This window comes from Podarcis raffonei, chromosome 3, assembly GCF_027172205.1.
Source record: "Podarcis raffonei isolate rPodRaf1 chromosome 3, rPodRaf1.pri, whole genome shotgun sequence".
Classification (NCBI taxonomy): Eukaryota; Metazoa; Chordata; class Lepidosauria; order Squamata; family Lacertidae; genus Podarcis; species Podarcis raffonei.
The window spans coordinates 78,078,197-78,096,236 of NC_070604.1; the positions used below are offsets into that span (position 1 = coordinate 78,078,197).

Genomic DNA, 18,040 nt, shown 5'->3' on the forward strand with positions numbered 1-18,040 from the left:
ATTTTCAAAGGCCAAGGGATAAAGTAGGGCATCTTCAGCAGCTAATGGAAACAGATGTACCTCTGTGGGGAGTTCTCCATTATTTTGGTTCATCACCAAGAAGGCTCTTTCACAAGTCACACACACAAACCTCTGCGGGCTTGGTGGAATTACCAGAAGTGACTCCTCCACTGATCTTAATTCCCTATAGAGAAAGAGGCGCTTTTTCAGATACTTGGGACCCAAGTTTCTTAAATCCATAAGCACTAATGTGAACACCTTGAATTGGACTTGGAAGCTATTATGCAATCAGTGTGGCTACTTCAGAACAGGTGTTATATGCACTCTTACAGATGCATGTATAGTGGGAACTATTTATAGAACCATACCTAATCATTCTGAAATCTCAGACCACCTTTAAGTCTACCAGTTGGCATACTCACAGTGAGAATCTGGTTTCAATTTTTGAGTAATGGATTATTTTTACTATTATCTACTTATACTAAATAGAGGAGGTAAGCCTCATTTAATGAATAAACTAGAAAAAAGCATTTCATATTAAGTAAGCTCATGTTACTCACTGAAAAGGCCACGAATGTCTGTTGGGAAATAAAGAGGCAAAAGGGTAAACAGAGGAAATGAATGGAAAAGACAGATGTAGGATAAAATCTGGACTAAAACTGGGGAAAATAGTTTCGTATAGTTCTTCTGCCTCTGTTTTATTTTATCTATTATATAAAGTGCAGTACAGGTCTCTGCAGAGTTCACATTACTAAACAGTAACACTGAGTTAATGATTTTAGGTCTTGATCTTAATCTCCCTAATCAGTCAGAATTTACACTGAGATTTTGTAGAAGCAAATGAAACAATGACTTGGGCTCAGTATACATATGTTAGAGGTATGGAAGCTGCAACAGCAGGTGTGCAACAGCACATGACCACATGTGCATCTGCATAAGCTTGGAACCATGTGGAATACTCCAAAGTTCCCTCTTGCCTTTGGACAGACAGATTACCAGTCTGATCCCTCCAAGAAATGTATGGCAGCATACATGGGATTAACCCCTTTTATTTCTACAACAATTCTGTGAGGTAGGTTCAGCTGAGACATAAATGACTCATAGTCACCTAGTGAGCTTAATGTCTTGACCAGGGTTTTGGACCTGGTTCGACGGACACAGTTACCACTTTACCGCATTGTCAAGAAACAAATATCACAAGGGTCTTTAATTTTTTTTATTTGCAACCTAAAGTAAAAAATGGTTTAACTCATTAAATCATCATCCTACAGTATGCATTCCTTACGTATTTATTATATATGTATATACCTTCCTTTAAGAAAGTTCTCAGGGCAGCTCAGTGGCACTAGCAAAGCTTTGTCACGCAGGGCCAAACTATATCTGAGTCAGGAGATCCAGGAGTGTGTGTGTCCTTAAAATAACTACAACAAAAATCCTCCTTCTCTCGTATCTGCTTTAAATTTTGTTGCCGTCACAGCACTGAAGGGGATGTATGTTTAACCTTTTCTTCCTGCAGCATTTTCCTGATTTAAAGCCCACCCTTTGAAGCTGCTATTAGCCCTGCTGGGGGCAGTTGTGGTTGGTGGAGTGGCATAGACCTGCTTTCTGAACACTGAATTGACAGGAACTAGTGTCTCTTCCCATTCCTGAAAGGAGAAGGTGCAGGAAGCTCAGTGTGATGCTGTTGCAGCAGCAGAGCCATCCTGGCACTCCTACCACCACACCTGCACTGTGCTGAGCTCCCCATGCATCACTCCTCTCCCTCTCAGAAACCAGCAGTGACACTTGGTATTCAGAAGGCAGGTAAGCAGTGCTGCCCCACTGATTGCTACTGGAAAGGGACATAGTTAAGATAAAAATACCTAAATATTTTCTGCTAGATGACTAATAGCAGCTCGGGAAAGTGTTCTCATTCTGGAAAATGGCATAGGCAAAAGGGTTAAATACCATCACGGGAAATTTAAACCAATTTTTAACACATTAGGAGACCCATTCATGGATTTCCCACATTGCCTGTGGCTTGGGTCTTTATTGGCAGAATTGCTCTGCCTTCAATGAGAGCATTTTGTAATCACAGTCCCAACTGAAGAACTGGCTGATTTCTTTTCCCCATCCTAATTGCTACTTTCTTTCCAAGGTGGAAGAAAAATCAAGTAACTGTGCAGAACAACTACTTCTCTACATGGTACATAAAGTTTCCTTTCCTTGTATAGTTGCTTTTAAATTAGCCTTTTCCTCTAGTCTCAGCAGTGAACAAGACAACTTCAGTGTGAAGTTATTTCAAAACACATTTTAATTTTTGACTGCAGTTTTTAAGGGGAAATAAAAACAGACTAGGAGCTGTGGTGGAAAAGCCCACACACTGTGTTTTTTAAACAACCTTTCTTCTCCTACCCTTTTTCATGGAGGGGCTGCAGGACAGTGGTAGAATTTGCCTGCTTTGCATGCATGAGGTTCCAGGTTCAGTGCCTGCCATTTCCAGTTTGTTTGTTTGTTTGTTTGTTTGTTTGTTTTTAAAGCTCACCTACAAGTGATGGGAAATACCCTGTTTCTGGAACCCTGAAGGGCTGCTAGCAGTCAGAGTAGAAAATGTTGCACCCAATGGAGAAATCAAATAACCTAGGTTAAGACACCTTCTTGCATTTGCTGTGTTCACCAGCTCTGTAGAATGGAGATGGACAATCATTGTCATGATGCAAACCACTAGCAGTGACCTAGGCGGTGACTTCAAGGGAGAGATGCCAGCTCAGCAAGGCTGAGATAAAATATGTATTTTTATGTTAATTTTTGATAATAAAAAAAATCAAATTTTCAAATATATTTCAATATGAATCTAAATACAGAGTTCCATGGAATTTTTTTTATTTTAAAAATTGCAGATTAATATAGAAACAAGACTTACAAATGAGCACATGCAAAATTGGCATGAAATGCAAATACAGTGATCTGTCCATCCCTGTGTCCAGCAAAAGAATGTAACCTAGGAGGAGTATGTAAGAACTGTGTTAGCACCAAGCGCTCAGGGAAGAAGTAATTTGCTCCCTTGGACCTGTCCAGGGTACTGAAGGAGCTGTCTTTGATTACTCTTGTTTCCCAAATGTCATACTTTCAGCTTTAAAGTGAGCAGACAGTTCTAGCTCATTGGCCTCAGACTGTTCTCTGTCCACTGACAGACTTTTCCTCCTTCAAACCTCATGTTAGATTCATCTTCAGTAGGACTGAACAATCATAGACCTGCTCTGCATCTCTAGAGTCAGCTCTTCAAGTTAAAGAAAGACATTTCACAAGTATTAAAAACTTGTAGGTTTGACGGGGCAGGGGTGCCACCTGTTCAATTGAGTTATAGTAGTAGAACCAGAAATGTCTAAATTCCTGTGTTAAAATCAAGGTGGTTTCCTTGATGAACAAACATGCATGTGCTTATGTGAATCTAAGGTCAGGTCAAGGACAAAGGAAGTTCTTATGGTTGCACAAAAAGCGGGTTGTGAGAGCAGAAAAACAGCGACTGTACTGAACTTCTATGCTCTTATTTGAGGTAGAAGAGATATTTAAACCCTAAGTTCTTGTGGCCTCTTTGGATTGTTGATAGCTTACATTAAATTACTCAGTTAACAAATAAGAATAACATTCTTGTTTCCATCATGGGACCTGAAAAGCTGTGTAGCAAAATGGAAGAGTGAATTATTGCAATGACAGCTGGTCTTCTTCAGGTTTTTGGTGTTGTTTTTTTTACAAATGGCCTAAAAATATTTACATTAAGTTGTACTAAAACATGTACTAAAGAGCAACTACTCTTAATAAAAGTAGGCAAAGTTAGTATGATTCTTCACTGAACCTGATGTAATTTCTGTCTGTGTGCATAGCAGTAACCTACAATGGTTCACTGAATATGCTAAGCACTTGCAACAATGGACTTGTTTGTGTGAATTCTTCACATATAATTTCCACTTCTTGGTGGTTGAGTTAGTATTAAACAGATGGAGGGCTTAGGTGCAGCAAATGTTTAATGCCTGCAATCTCCTTTCGATGTATGCTGAGCACTGAACAGGTTTCTGCTAGTCCGAAGAGTACATGAGATATAGCTTGATCAGCATAGTGGTCCAGTGCAAAACAGAGGCTGTAGTTCAATTCTGTAGCTTCCAGCTGGTATCTTTATTTTGAGGAACAATTCTCTTCATTTGCAGTTTAGTGCTTCAGCATTAAATCAGCCCTATAAAAAATTGTGGCCAGGAATCAGCTTTGAGGGAGAAATAAATGACAGGCACATCATAACTTCTCAGCTAAATGAAACAGCGTTTTCACTCAGGACAGTAAGATGAGGATAGATGCAAATATTTTCACTACATTTTCAAGTGGTCAGCAATGGACATTTCACTGGGTTCTAGCCAATGGTGGCTTTGCACTAGTAGAAAGCAGTTCTGTTTGTAAAAGGTGCAATTTTTCTAATTTAACTTATTCTCCCAGCAGCTCCTGAGGAAACAGCATGAGATATGACACAGATGGCTACTTTGGAAGTGTGGAGGCAAATCACTGAAAATTAGGTAGCTTAGCTTGTGTGAGTGGAAGTGCTTTGTGCTAGCACAAAGCCACAACCATATACAACTCAATGGTAGTTGGTTAGAATTGTGTTGTATAAACAATAGCTTGATCTATAAGTTTGTTCTGGTATAAGCTTTTGTGTGCATGCACACTTCTTCAGATACACTGAAGCAGAAGTCACCAGACCCTTATATATAGTGGGAGGGTGGGGTGGGGTATTTCTCAGAAGGGTAGTAGGAGATGGGTGATAGGCTTAATGGGTATGGTAAAATGGGTATAAGGTGCTACTGGACATTTATTTCTATTTTGACTGCACCAGACCAACACGGCCACCTACCTGAATCTTGATCTATAAGCCCTTTCATTTTTATTGTAGTTTGTGCTCTTTTAATTATCAGATTAAAAGGTTGGACTGTAGATGCAACAGAGATGAGGAGATGCAATACGGGAATCAAAAGGAATCTGTTTTCAATAAGGACAGCAATAAAGAATGTTTGCCTGTCTTTTTTTAAAAAGGCAGAATGTTTCTAATTATCTTGTTTCTTTATTGAGGAAAATCCAGTATTATCTGCATTTTGATGCTTATATTCCATGCTGTAAAGCACAATCTGGCATAGCATTGAATAAAAACAGCACTCCCCGCCCCCATGTTGGAGGAATGCTTGCATGAAAAACGTTGTTTTAGATCACTGAGGCTTATAGGCTAATGAAAGGTCTACTTGGCCTACTTGGCTATGACCACTCTTTTGTCCATAACATACATTAAAACCTAATGAATAGCCCAGTAGAAATAAGTCTCCCCAGTGATGCAGTGGGATAGTAAACAATCCGATCCACATGTAACACTAAGCCATGCCATGGCTTAGCATAAACAGGCAAACAAGCAGGTTCCCAGAGAAAAGATCATTACTGATTTGCTCTTTCTTCAGTGTCACTGCCATGCGGCTGTAAAATAACCTATATTACATCTGAGCCTGGGCTTATCTCCAGACAAACCATGAGAGGTGGCCAAGGTTTGTCCTATGACTTACCCCTTGTGGTTTGTTTGGGTGGGAAGAAGCTCAGTACCGATTTGAGTCCACCACCATCACCACCTCAGCAATACAATTGGATCCCTGGATGCTTTAAGCTGAAGTTCAGCATCAGCTGGAAATGTTACTGGAAGTGGGGAATTATCTCAGTCTTCTCATAAATTGCACATACTCTAATGATGTTCTGCAACACAAGCAACAAGTATCTTGGCAAAAAAAAAAATGCAGCCTGAACAATGATCACACCCTACTGAGTGCAGCAGAGCTTACTTCCTAGTGAATATGTTTAGGATTGCAGCCAATGCACTACAAGGACCATCTCTGCAATAAGAGCTGTGCAGCAAATTCACAGTAACAACTAGTGCCAGTTTAGAGAGCTCTAGCCAGGATGAGTCCTTTGTATTTTTCTGTGGCAATGTTAGGAACAGAAAATTAGGAACAATTTTCTGAGAAGTAAAGATTGTGTCTGCCCCATACTGGCAATACCATCACAAGCAGCTCTGCAGTGTAGAGGGTTTTGAAGGAGCTAGGGCTTCTGCAACCAGACTACTTCACTTCTTCATTATTTTTCTTCTGGTTGCCTTGGTTACTACAGTTAAACTCATTCTAGGTTTATCAGGCATTCTTAACTCTGTATCTTTTTGTTGCTTTTTTTAATCCCTGAAGATTTTGTATGGAACAATCCTATATGGGTTATTCTTGCAATAAAATTGGAACATATTTGAGTAGACAAATAATGTTTACTGATTTCTTGTTTTTCTGTCTTCCCAAACTTGATATGCCTTTAACAAACTACTTTTGGAAGAAATAAGCTTCCATTGAGGAATAAAAAGTTTACAAGGCTTTTCTTAAACTACATGGTGTTGCTTAGAATAGGGTGGTGCATGAAAATGTTGAGAACTGTAGCTTTGAAGATAGTATATTTATTTTATTTTAAAATCTTATATCCCACCAATTTTTAAGAAGAAATTCAAGGCAGATAACAACACAAAATCAGCAGTAATACAAAAAATATTTCAAATCTTAATCATTGCCATGAAAATGCAGTGGGAGAGATCATATGGAAATTTGGGGTGCGGAGTCAGTCCTCCAACACCACCTTCTAGGTCCTGTCTCTTAGGAATGAATGGAGACAGATTATCCACTATGGCAACCAAGAGAATTTCCATGCCAAACACAGACTGAAAAATGCTTGGAGCTGTGCCACCCAATCTCACTCTCATACCTTACCCCAAAAGGGACATTCAATATTAGGTAAGGTAAAGGGACCCCTGACTGTTAGGTCCAGTTGCAGACGACTCTGGGGTTGTGGCGCTCATCTCACTTTACAGGCTGAGGGAGCCGGCATTTGTCCGCAGACAGTTTTTCCGGGTCATGTGGCCAGCATGACTAAGCCGCTTCTGGTGCAACGGAACACTGAAACCAGAGCAGCGCATGGAAACGCCATTTACCTTCCCACTGGAGCGGTACCTATTTATCTACTTGCACTTTATGGCGTGCTTTTGAACTGCTAGGTTGGCAGGAGCTGGGACCGAGCAACGGGAACTCACCCCGTCGCAGGGATTCGAACCGCCAACCTTCTGATTGCAAGCCCAAGAGGCTCAGTGGTTTAGACCACAGTGCCACCCGCGTCCTATCAATATTAGGTTATAGTTATCCAAATCAGAGGAGTCCAAATATGGACCCCCAAATATTATGTATTTAACAAAATGTATATAATACTTGATAGAGGCCACATCATTGACTCTTTCAATATGTAAGGTACCAAGTCATTGCTTGCAGAAGCATTTGTTACTCTGTACCAATCAAAATAGCTCCAAGCAATTTTATTTGCATGCCAAGAACCCTGATCACCACAGTCCCTTAGCCTGAGGACCAAGATGTAATAGTTCCACTCTAGGTTTTGTTTTGTTTTTTTAAAAAAATAAATTATTATTTGAAGTTTGTGTTTGATAACAAACTGTTTTGTGACACTTGATTTTATGAGTAAGAAGACTAATTTCCATTTGGCTCTTTATCTTACCCAAAGACCCTGGGATTATATGGGCTTAAAATCTAAGTAAATAGATCCTTCACCTCTTAGGTCATGTGGTAAAACTGATTACTTCAGGGAATGCATTAAGCTTCCATTCTTTGTATGTATTTGGAGTTGAGATGCCTCTTCTTTTCAGATGGGTGGGCATAACAGAGTCTGCCCTTACTCTCCCACATCTCTCCCCACCCCAACACTTTGAAGTCATACCGCTTCCTTCCTCCCCACCCCCTGCACTTCAGGAACTGACTCTACATATCCAGGTTAATGAAGGAACAGTAGTGTTAAATTCTTGATATACTTCATGCATGAAAATTAATAAAAAAACTTTGTTACAAGAAGGAGGAGGAGGAGGAGGAGGGAAGCTGATCTCTGTACTCCCAAATGAGAAAAAACTTTTGGAAAGGCAGCTTCTGAATCTTTGGCAGCAATCCATTTTAGAAATTAATTTTTAGGATATTTTCATTTGAAATTCATATTTTATTATATGTCTAGCCTGGTTAGGGCAAGTTACAGCAATTTCACCAAAGCCAAAGTTTTGCCATGATGCATACTCTAAATTCTTGTGCTTCGCTTCCCCTTCGTTTTAAAGCAAACCTTGCAAGGACTGACTGAAATCAACATATCGGCATAACTGTTTATATAAGTAACCTGAAGGATGAGGCAGAAGTACCCAGAGCCTCTGAGGAGCACATTCAGTCTTTGCACTACACAAAACAGATACATTCACTGCAGTGCAACTGTTGAATCCACTGTGTTTTGTCGTTGTTACTGTACATGCATAAAACTATACTTTTAAAATATAATTCTTAACTGATCATAGATTGTAGGTAGTTTGTAGGCAGGTGTTTAAATGAGTGGAATTGAAGCAAAAATACATTTTTAAAAATCACAAGTTGTATGAGCTAGCATAAAACAAATAAGCTAAGGGGGCTGAAGGCTTAAGCAATGCAGACATCAGGTAAGGCTCAGGTTCCCAAACATTAGTTGCTTCCACCATCCACTTTCCATTAAATTTAATGAACAATGATGCCTTACCCTTAATAAGAGAATGATGGTGTACCGCTGTGCCTACCCTCTGTCCTGCTGATGAGACTGATTTATTACTTCATGTTGTGTCTTGCCAAGGTTACAAGAAGTTACCTCAGAACTGAAAAGAAAAGGAGTGAGAGAAGGCAAGGGGAGAGAAAAAATACTACTAAAATTCTGAAGTAAAATCATTTACAGTGCAAACTTACATTTGTTGATTGTGCAAATGCAGAAGGACATTTTATACTGCAACACAGAAGCCCAGTAACACACCTTATTTATAAGCTTTGGCTTATCTGGAGCAAGATAAACCATGAGTCCAGGTTTGGATGTAACACTAAGTCAAACCATGGTTTATCTAGTGTGGCAGCAACAAGACTGGGGAGGAGTGCTGTTTTAGAGGCAGTTCAGAAGGGGAAATCAGAGATGCTCTAAACCATGCTTTAAGATTATGGCTTGTTCCAAACATGGTGTTGTACAACTGCTAGAGTTGGTGTTCAGGATTTGAGTTGGCCAAGAAGTTTTATTAGCAGTTTTATTACCAGTAGAACAACAAAGAACAGCAAAGCAGATTTTATGTCCTTTCATCGTTGGGAAGCCCTTTGTCAGCAATGAACAAGCTCCAGACCAGGTTCCTTGGCATACTCTGCAGTCCTGAACAACAGTAAGATTTCATATCAATAATAATAAGCAAGGAATAAGCCACCATTTCTCCATTAAAGAAGCCACAATTTTAGCACTTCAGGCAGCTTGGAAGGAAGGGACACAGACCCGAGGCTTGTTCATATCTCTGCTTATTAAGCCAAGATATAACCATCTTGGTTTTAGAACCAGGCTACTTACAGTTTTGCTACTATTATGTACTCAACAATGATTTCAGTCTAAAGCCAACCTCAGCAATACAGTAATTGTATTCAGTTACAATAATCTTTAATTATACCCATCTCAAGAACAGGTGCAGATGAGTCAGACCTTTAACATGTTGAAGATTATAATAACTCAATCTAAATTATTTCTACATTTCAAGGTTTCAAAGTCCTATAGTTGCCTGGCAACTACAGAGGGAAATGCAAGCATGAAAATGCTTTTAATTGTGGAAATGGCACTTAAAATGTTAAGAGTTTCACATGAAATTTTATTTGATTCCCTGATTCTTTCATCTGGATTATTTGCTTTAGAGCTCTGTTAATGCAAACCTATATCCAAAGACAAAAAAAAAAATATCTCAGCAATAGGCAAATATGGTAAATTAATATTTCTCTAGGTGTGCAAAGCTGGGATGGTGCATAGAGTAGCTCATATTGGCGTAACTGTAGCAACATCTTAGTATAGAAAATGGTTTTTTAAAATGCTGTTATCTGCAGTTTCAAACTGTCCTACCCATCTTTTATCTAATTTTGCTTATAGGCACTGCTGAGTCACAGTATCAATGGCTGCTTCTAATCCCTGCCATTGGGACAACTAAATCCTCATGGATCCTGTGGCTGACAAAATGTCTAGGATGCTACATAAGAGAAGTGATACCCTGTCTACTCTCAGTAAAATCACATATCTTCTCTACTCAACTCTGTGTTCCATGGCACCTTTGAGTAGCACATCACTACTACACTTAGAGGATGGGGCTGTTACTTCCCTAGAAGAATCAGCATACCATTTCACGACACCAGAACAATGCCACAGATGATTATGTTGTGTTTGTGCAACATCCACTGCACTCCATTCTGAATATGTTTTTATCAGCACTACTGCTTATACCTCCTCCTTTGGTCAGTAAGTGTGTGTAGGGTTTGCCATCAGTAAGGCTCTGTGTTACTGTTATAAATGGAGCTGTTCTTGTCAGAGGAACAACACAAATAAATTCAAAAGCATCTGAAGAAATCTTGCCTTTCTACTTCAGATCACCTAGACAGCTACCAGTAGATCTCAATCTACCATCTACTGCCTCTGGGTTATCAATTTGAAAAGATAATATCTGATTCATTTATTTGATCTGTGTGGCATTTAAAATCAATGATTAGCCTCACAGAGCTTAATTGATCGATTATCTTCAATTTGGATTTCAAGTAATTAGTTACATGAAATAGTTGGTTACATGAAAGAAAAAAATAGATTTTTTTAAAAGCATGAGCTAAAAATAGACCCTTTCATGTCAGATGCACCTGAACCTACTTATGTTGGGATTACTTTTCAGCCTTGGATATCAGCAATGAAGCTTTGATCCTTCATATAATTTCTGCTTGAAGGTGTAATCATCTTTAGAAGTGCTGCTTTCTTCCAAAAGTGCATCTTGTTCACCTCTTCAATAGCTCCATGGAGAACAATTAAAAGGAGGAAGCATAAAAATTGATATTAAAGTTTGCCATTGGCTCTGATGGGAGCAATATCTTGAAACCAGTAGTGGTGTGAGTCAGACAGATCCATAATCCCAACATCCTTTTTATTTCCTTGTAGTGGTGGCCTGGCTCAGTTGTTGGAGCAATCTGGATCTGTTTGCTCCAACATCACCTGTCTCCATTGCATATCCTTTCTATTTGTTTTATGGATTGCATATGTTAATCTGTTATGGGTTGGTTTGTGAGATAGTTGCTAGTTTGTTTCCAGGCCCCAAATTCATGCCCCAAATACCTGAAAGGCTACCTCCTTCTGTAAAGACCCTCTTAGGTGCCAAGATTGGTGGAGGGTGCCCTCATAATTGTTTTACTCAGAAGCCTTGGGGGGTGGAGGCCCAGGAGAGGTCATTCTCTATGGCTGCACCAAACTTGTGGAACTCCCTTCCCACAGAGATACATCCAGAGGCATACCTAGGCTCCCTTGTGCCCTGAACCAAGGAGATGTTTTAGTGCCCCAGTCCCTTCCAGAGCAGTGGAGGAGCAGCCTGGGGAGCACATGGGAAGGTGGGCTCCTAGCCACTCCTAGCCAGATTTAGAGGCATGATTTTTACCTGCCCCTCCAGAACTTTCATTATACTTCAAAGAATGCTGAACATGCACCTCTTTTGACATTTGAGGTATATATGTTTAGGACCCACCTTATTCTTTGTAAGTTGCTTTAAACTGTTTTTACTATTGCATTTTAATATTAATGTTATGTTTTAATAGCTGTAATCCACCCTGGGGCCTTAGGGTGAGGTACCTTAGGGTGTAATCATCATCATCCGGTCTTTTAGACAGGGACTTTGACTAGAGGTCCTGGGTCCTTCAAACTCTTACCTATGACTTTGATGTAGGAAAGAGGGAGTTGTAGGAAGGAACAATGGATGATTGGATTATAAATATTAACTAAACACAATTGTGATTTATTTCATTTCATCCTTCCAGCTGGTATGAGCTTTATTTATTAATGATGTTATTAATATTAATGTTTTCAATGTTATACTGCTGTAAAAGCCTATTTTGGACTTAATGGTCTTGCCAAATAATAGCGTTGATCACATTATTTTAATAGGCAACAGATGTATTCAGAATTCTGATGCAAAGGCAGCAATATTGTTCCTAAAAATGTCAATAGTACAAAACACAGAAGGAATTAAATCAGGCCTTTTTTATTAAAAAAAAAACCCCACCCCACCCCAAATCCGTGAAAATTGGTAGCAGGGAATTTAATGTTCAGAAAGCAAAATAAAGATTTATAGAAGGGATTTGTGCTTTTATGCCTTTAGGAAAGCATTCAGACCAAGTCAGAGAAGTAAAAGGCAACAATTTACTGCTGCTAATTCCTTCATCCAAACTGACCTGTGTAATCTCTGAATTTAAACTGTGATTCAAATCTAATGCTTGAGCTTTTGACAAGTGAGGCAAACCCTGGGGATTTGTGGTTATTTGTTTAAAATATTTCTACACAATCTCCTTTGTGCTTAAGGTCACTCACAACAGCTTGTGCACCATGTGTTGCTGGTAGAACTGAGTGGAACCATGGATCCCGTATTTATCTTGTGCATGTGTTTTGATTAATTTAAGCAGTAGTGCTGGTCTTCATTCCCCTGAAGAATTCTTCATTTCCTGAAGAATTCGGCTGTCATGCCTGAGTGCTACATATCAGGGTATAGGCAGAAAACAAGTATTGTAGTTATCATCATAGGCTGAGGAGCAAATACCTGGAAGTCCTCTTCACACATAACTGATGTTGAATATTATAATGATTTTCATCCTGGGGCAGTGCTGCCATAGCATTATCCTCTTGCGTAGGAAGAGACAACTGGACTGATTTCAGTTACTCTCCCTCTTTGTCACTGATCAAACACAAGGAGGATAATATCCAGTCACAGTGCAGATTGGGTGGGGAAATGGTGTGACACATCACAGAAGGTGCGTGATCATTTAGAGGGGTGGTTCGAGTGGAGAGTGATTTATTTACATTTATATATGAAAGTTTAGACTGCCGTACAGAAAATACCAGGGTGTTGTACAACAATAAAACAGCTTTAAAAACAATGCAAAAATCTTTAAAGTGATTGGTGAAGAAGAAGAAGACAGTTCATTTTTTAAAAAATAGAGTTAAAAATGGTGCATCTTTTGATGAAAGTGAGTTTAATCTTCAGTGAAGTCACAATTGCTATCAAACCAGTCAGTATCATTTAAGATTCCACCAAGCATTGGCATTTTACCTTGGAATTTTTTGATTATTATTAAAGAGAAATACAAATATGTAACTGAATCAGGAGAGGAGAAATAGCTACACAACATGTTACCATACATTCTGTAAACAAGCAAACAATTTTTCTGAAATGAAACAAATGCTCTACATTTATTGTTTTAAACTTATTTGATTAAATACTGGGCATACTAGCAGAGTAGGTGTGATGTTTTAATATAAAATTATTTTCCAAAATTTAATCAACCATTTTTTATGTTTAGAACCCATTTCTCATTCTACAGATTCTTCCCCCCCCCCCAAAAAAAATTTAACATTAGCTCTCTTAGGTCATGCATTATGTAAACAGGGGTATAACCTAATAACAGCACTTCAGGGGCTTCTAGTTTAGTGTGGGTCATTATTCAGCTGATACCTAAATAATTTCTTTCCGATGTTCAACATCCACACCAGACAGGGATCTATGTACCTTTATTATTGCTGCCTATCCAAGACAAATCTACACCTGCCATTTTTAAAATACTGATGGTATCAGCAGCCATTTAGATGCTGCTCTTAACTGTGCCTCTTTCAAGACGGGACATTCCCATCTTCAAAATATATTGCCAAAAATTACCTTCCACTTCTCCTACTTTAGTATTTAATTGCTCATATATTGCCACTAACATCTTACACATTTTCCCAATTTATTTTAGCAGTGCTAAGTAGAATGAAATAACTACTTCACTCATAGTTTCTTCAGCAGCAGCAAATGTAACCAAATAAAAGTAAACGGAAACTTGAAAATACTGTACTCACCAGCTCCATGTTAGTTAAACATATTCTCTTTCCTCCCCTTTTCCTCCTCAAGCTTTTCTTTGCACAGTGAAGCACTACTTGCAAGTTGTACCTCAGATGCTTTCTGTCTTTTGGATTCGCATGCACTCTGGGTCTCTTCCACTGTGTCTGGTGTTCTTCAACTTCTGTACCTGGAGTTGCAGACTCTTTCATTGCATGCCTCATCAGCTCTGGCTCTGGCATATTTTTATCATTTATATGCAACATTAACTCAGAATATTAGCTGCCCTTTTGATTTGTCATCTTGACTTTGCTGAGTCCAAGTGCTTTCTTGTTTTGAACTTGTGGCTGGGTTTTTTTTTGACTCAGATCATCTTTTTCACTTTACCTCAGTGACCGGGATTTTGGGGGGGGGACCTTTGCTAACCCCATAATTTGTTGTGACTGACGATCCATAAGTCCTGTCATCCCATACTTTTGTGCATCTGAGCAGCCTGGTTTAGTTATGATGGCAGGAACATATAAAAACTTCAGCAGGCAGTATTCCATGTAGCTAGCATTTTGTTCAAACCCGGTTGCCTCACCTGTGTATACAATGTTGTCTAGCAAAGAAGGTCAATAGGTTAGCATTCAAATGCAGCTGGGGGTCTAATTTAACCATGAAGGCAATCTCATGGAAAGCTCCATAGCCAGCATGCCTATCTAATATAAATGAGTATGGTAATTCCTTTACTTCACTCACTACATGCCCTGTTGTGTTCCAGAATAACCCATAGTCAGAATTAGCCATTTATAACATACACTGTATTTTCCTTTGCTACATTTTGGATGGCTTGAAGCATGAACTGAAGTATACTCTGTCAACAGCAAGCACTGATCAACCAGCTGCAGTATGTTGGATAGCATCTCAATCTTTGCTATTGATTCTGCAAATCTCAGTTGCATTCTGCTTTAAATAATGCTCTCTTTGGCTGTTGGTGCTCATGACCTCATCCACAGTAGTAGAGGTGAACCCTTTTGACTCAGTAAAGATCATCCCATTATGGAGCCAAGTTCGTGATTCACCAGTGCTAGCAGGAAGAGATGAAAAGGCAACCGAGTACCTGCTGTTCAGAACCATTTACTTCCACTCCTGTCTAACAAGGAGCCTTCTGTTGAACTTCTTCTGACTGCTTTAAGTCACCCCTTGTTGTTTCTCACTGTCACTCTGCTGCTCCTCCCGCTCTTTGGGCTGTGGACTCTTTTTGAATAATATAAATAACAACTTTTTATATAGCATTTTCTTCAACAGTCAAAGCACTTATGTTTTCTTATGACAATGAACACATGAACAGCAGCCGCCTTATCTATTCTGAAAATTGGAAGCAGCTAGATCTGTGCAATTGAGAAACTACAATGGACAGTGTGCATATATATTTGCTTCCTATTAGCAAAGCGATAAGCCTGAGAGGTAAAATCAAGTATACTGGCAATGCACAAGTTAAGACAAATATCTTCTTAGATACTGCAGTGTGGTTTAATTTAACTAGGATATGATGGCCTGAAATCCTTGCTGAATGATTATGTGCACACTTTGTGCTTTTCAGTTTTTAACTTAGGAATCTGCTGTACACAGAGTCGGAGACCACTTGTCCATCTAGCACAGTGCTATGTGCTGCAAATAGCTCCCTGAGGTTCTTTCAGCCAACAGAGTCAGATACTGATCTGGATAAAGTTCTTACGTATGCAAGGCATGTACTGTGCTACTATGCTATGTCTGCTATTCAAGGAAAAAGGAAACCCAGTGAAGTATTTTCGCTAAACGTCTTCTTTCCCTCCAAAAGGGAAGGTATTAACTTAGAAAACCATACTGGGGAAAGGCTTAGGCCATGCCTTTTCCTGGTGCTATGGTCCCAATCTGACTTGCATGTGTATGTATGTGTACAAGTGTGTTTGTGTTTGCTGTTAACTTTGAAAACAACTGCAGAAGGTATTGGTCATGGATCTCATTCCTCACATCTAGTTGTGCATTTAGTGTTTCAAATATTCTTAAATATTTATATATATATAGCCCACTCATAAAAAATATCAAGATGATATACAAAAGTATATAGAAATACAATAAAACATAAGACATAAAAATGACTGGCTCATTTTTTTTTATTAGAAAAACAGTGACAGAGATTATTATTTTTCCCCATTTCTTGTTAGAACTCCTATATTTAATGTCTGAATTGGCCCTAGGAAATCTCTAGGAGTCAGCTTGAGACTTAGAATTAATTGTTCTGGAAAATGCTTAGTTGAACAAATGTCTGATTTCAGCTAACTCTTGAATGGGCAACAGTCTTAGTAATTATCTCCTGAAATGCAAGGTTGTGCCTCTTAGGTTGCTTTCTTCAATACATAATGTTAAAATAATTTTATTTTAATAATCCACTTTTCCAATTTTAATTTAACTTCATTTAACTTCAGACAAATGGCGGCATTCTAGTTTTAAGCTAACAGAAAATTAAAGTTTCTTGAGACATGCAATGAAATTTTAAGTAGCCTACTCCCTATTCTCTGTTGCTGGCTCTGTTGAACTGTAGCATCACAAGAGAAAAAGTAAATTCTGACTCGAGTATAACTAGGCTGTTTTACATGACATGCTTTATATGTGTCAAAAATTTAATGCCCTTTTCAATTGGCTGTGAGTGATGCTCTAACTTACAAATCTGAAAAGATATTTTAGAAACCTTTGTCATTCCTGTTCTTCATCAGAGATGTTAGTGGAGCTTTAACAAGTATTTTAGATGATATTCCTGCAGTGTTTTCTGTGCACATTTGGCATAATATTTTTTTCTAGAGTCTTTGGGAACAGTCCTAACAAATTACACTCCAGTAGCAAAAATAACCACTGAATGTAATGACATTAAGGTTGTATCCCATGACAAAGTAAATAATGTTCACACTTACTAGTTATTTTCAGATTGATCCCTGGAGACAGGGAGGCTCCACCAAAGTATAGAACAGGATAGTTGTAGATAAGAAAAATACTAAACCGTATGCAGGATGATATAACCAATCCAACCTGATCTGGATGCAAGCAGCCTTGTTTAACTACATTTTTCAACTAACCAAGGAAAATTAAAGAGCTTGCATTAGAAACATAAATAAGGGTACATGTTATGTACTGAGTTGAATAGGATCCAAACTGCAGCAGTCTGATTGGTCCTAGAACAATAGGATCCAAAAGGCAGCAGTCTGATTGGTCCTAGAACAATAGGATTCAGAATGCAGCAGTCTGATTGGTCCTAGAACAATGCAGCAGTATGATTGGTTGGCAGGAACTACCCAATCATGCTCCAGATAGAAGTGAATCCACAACCTGATTGGCTTACAGTAGAATTCCGGAATTAGCCAATCATGTGCAGCCCATTGTGTAAATAATGTATATAAAGCAGATACTTTGAGGGGACTTTCATTCATTCCTCCTCACCACTATGAGCTGAATAAAGAGCATGAAATCACTTTGCGACTCTGAGTATATTTCAGTACAATTCAGTGGTTACTGGAAGGGCATCCTAGGGACCATAGGACTGTGTACCTCTCCCTCTCCACAAGTGGTAGACAGAGCCAGCCCACCCATGAGACTGCCTTGGGTGGCAGGATCCATGGTGGGCAGCAGATCTGGGCTCATGGAATGCATTCCACACCACTGCTGTTGCTGCCAGCTACACCTGCATCCTCCTGGCAGCCCTTCCCACCCAGTGCTACCAATACAGTTGCCTCCTGGCAAATAGGTCTCTGTTTCCTCCCACCCCTAGGGAGGAAATGGCAGGCGCTGCTTTCTGGGGTCTTCTGGAGTCTACATTTGGCCAGCATGATTCAGAGCCCCTTCACCACACCACACCATCCCCTGTGACAGACTATGATTCCCACTTCAGCCACTAGGAATGTTGATATTATCTACCCCTCCCCAGCACTTTGTTCCCAGTGTAGATCTTCATTCATCCCTTCTTCCCTGGCATGAGGGAGGGGGCACAATTTTGTGCTTTGCCTCAAGTGCAAAATTTTTGTTTTC

General features: G+C 39.2%; 1 protein-coding gene and 1 long non-coding RNA gene across 4 annotated transcripts in view; one reads left to right on the forward strand and one right to left on the reverse strand.

Moving 5' to 3' along the window:
* Window positions 1-18,040, forward strand: part of SLC35F3 (solute carrier family 35 member F3) — a 91,231-nt gene that overhangs the window by 16,162 nt on the left and 57,029 nt on the right. The window lies entirely within an intron of this gene.
* Window positions 2,841-6,179, reverse strand: LOC128410825 (uncharacterized). The gene is made up of 2 exons (XR_008329613.1): window positions 6,057-6,179; window positions 2,841-4,237 (listed from the first exon to the last, which is right to left on the reverse strand). It is a non-coding gene; the product is annotated as an uncharacterized LOC128410825 (long non-coding RNA).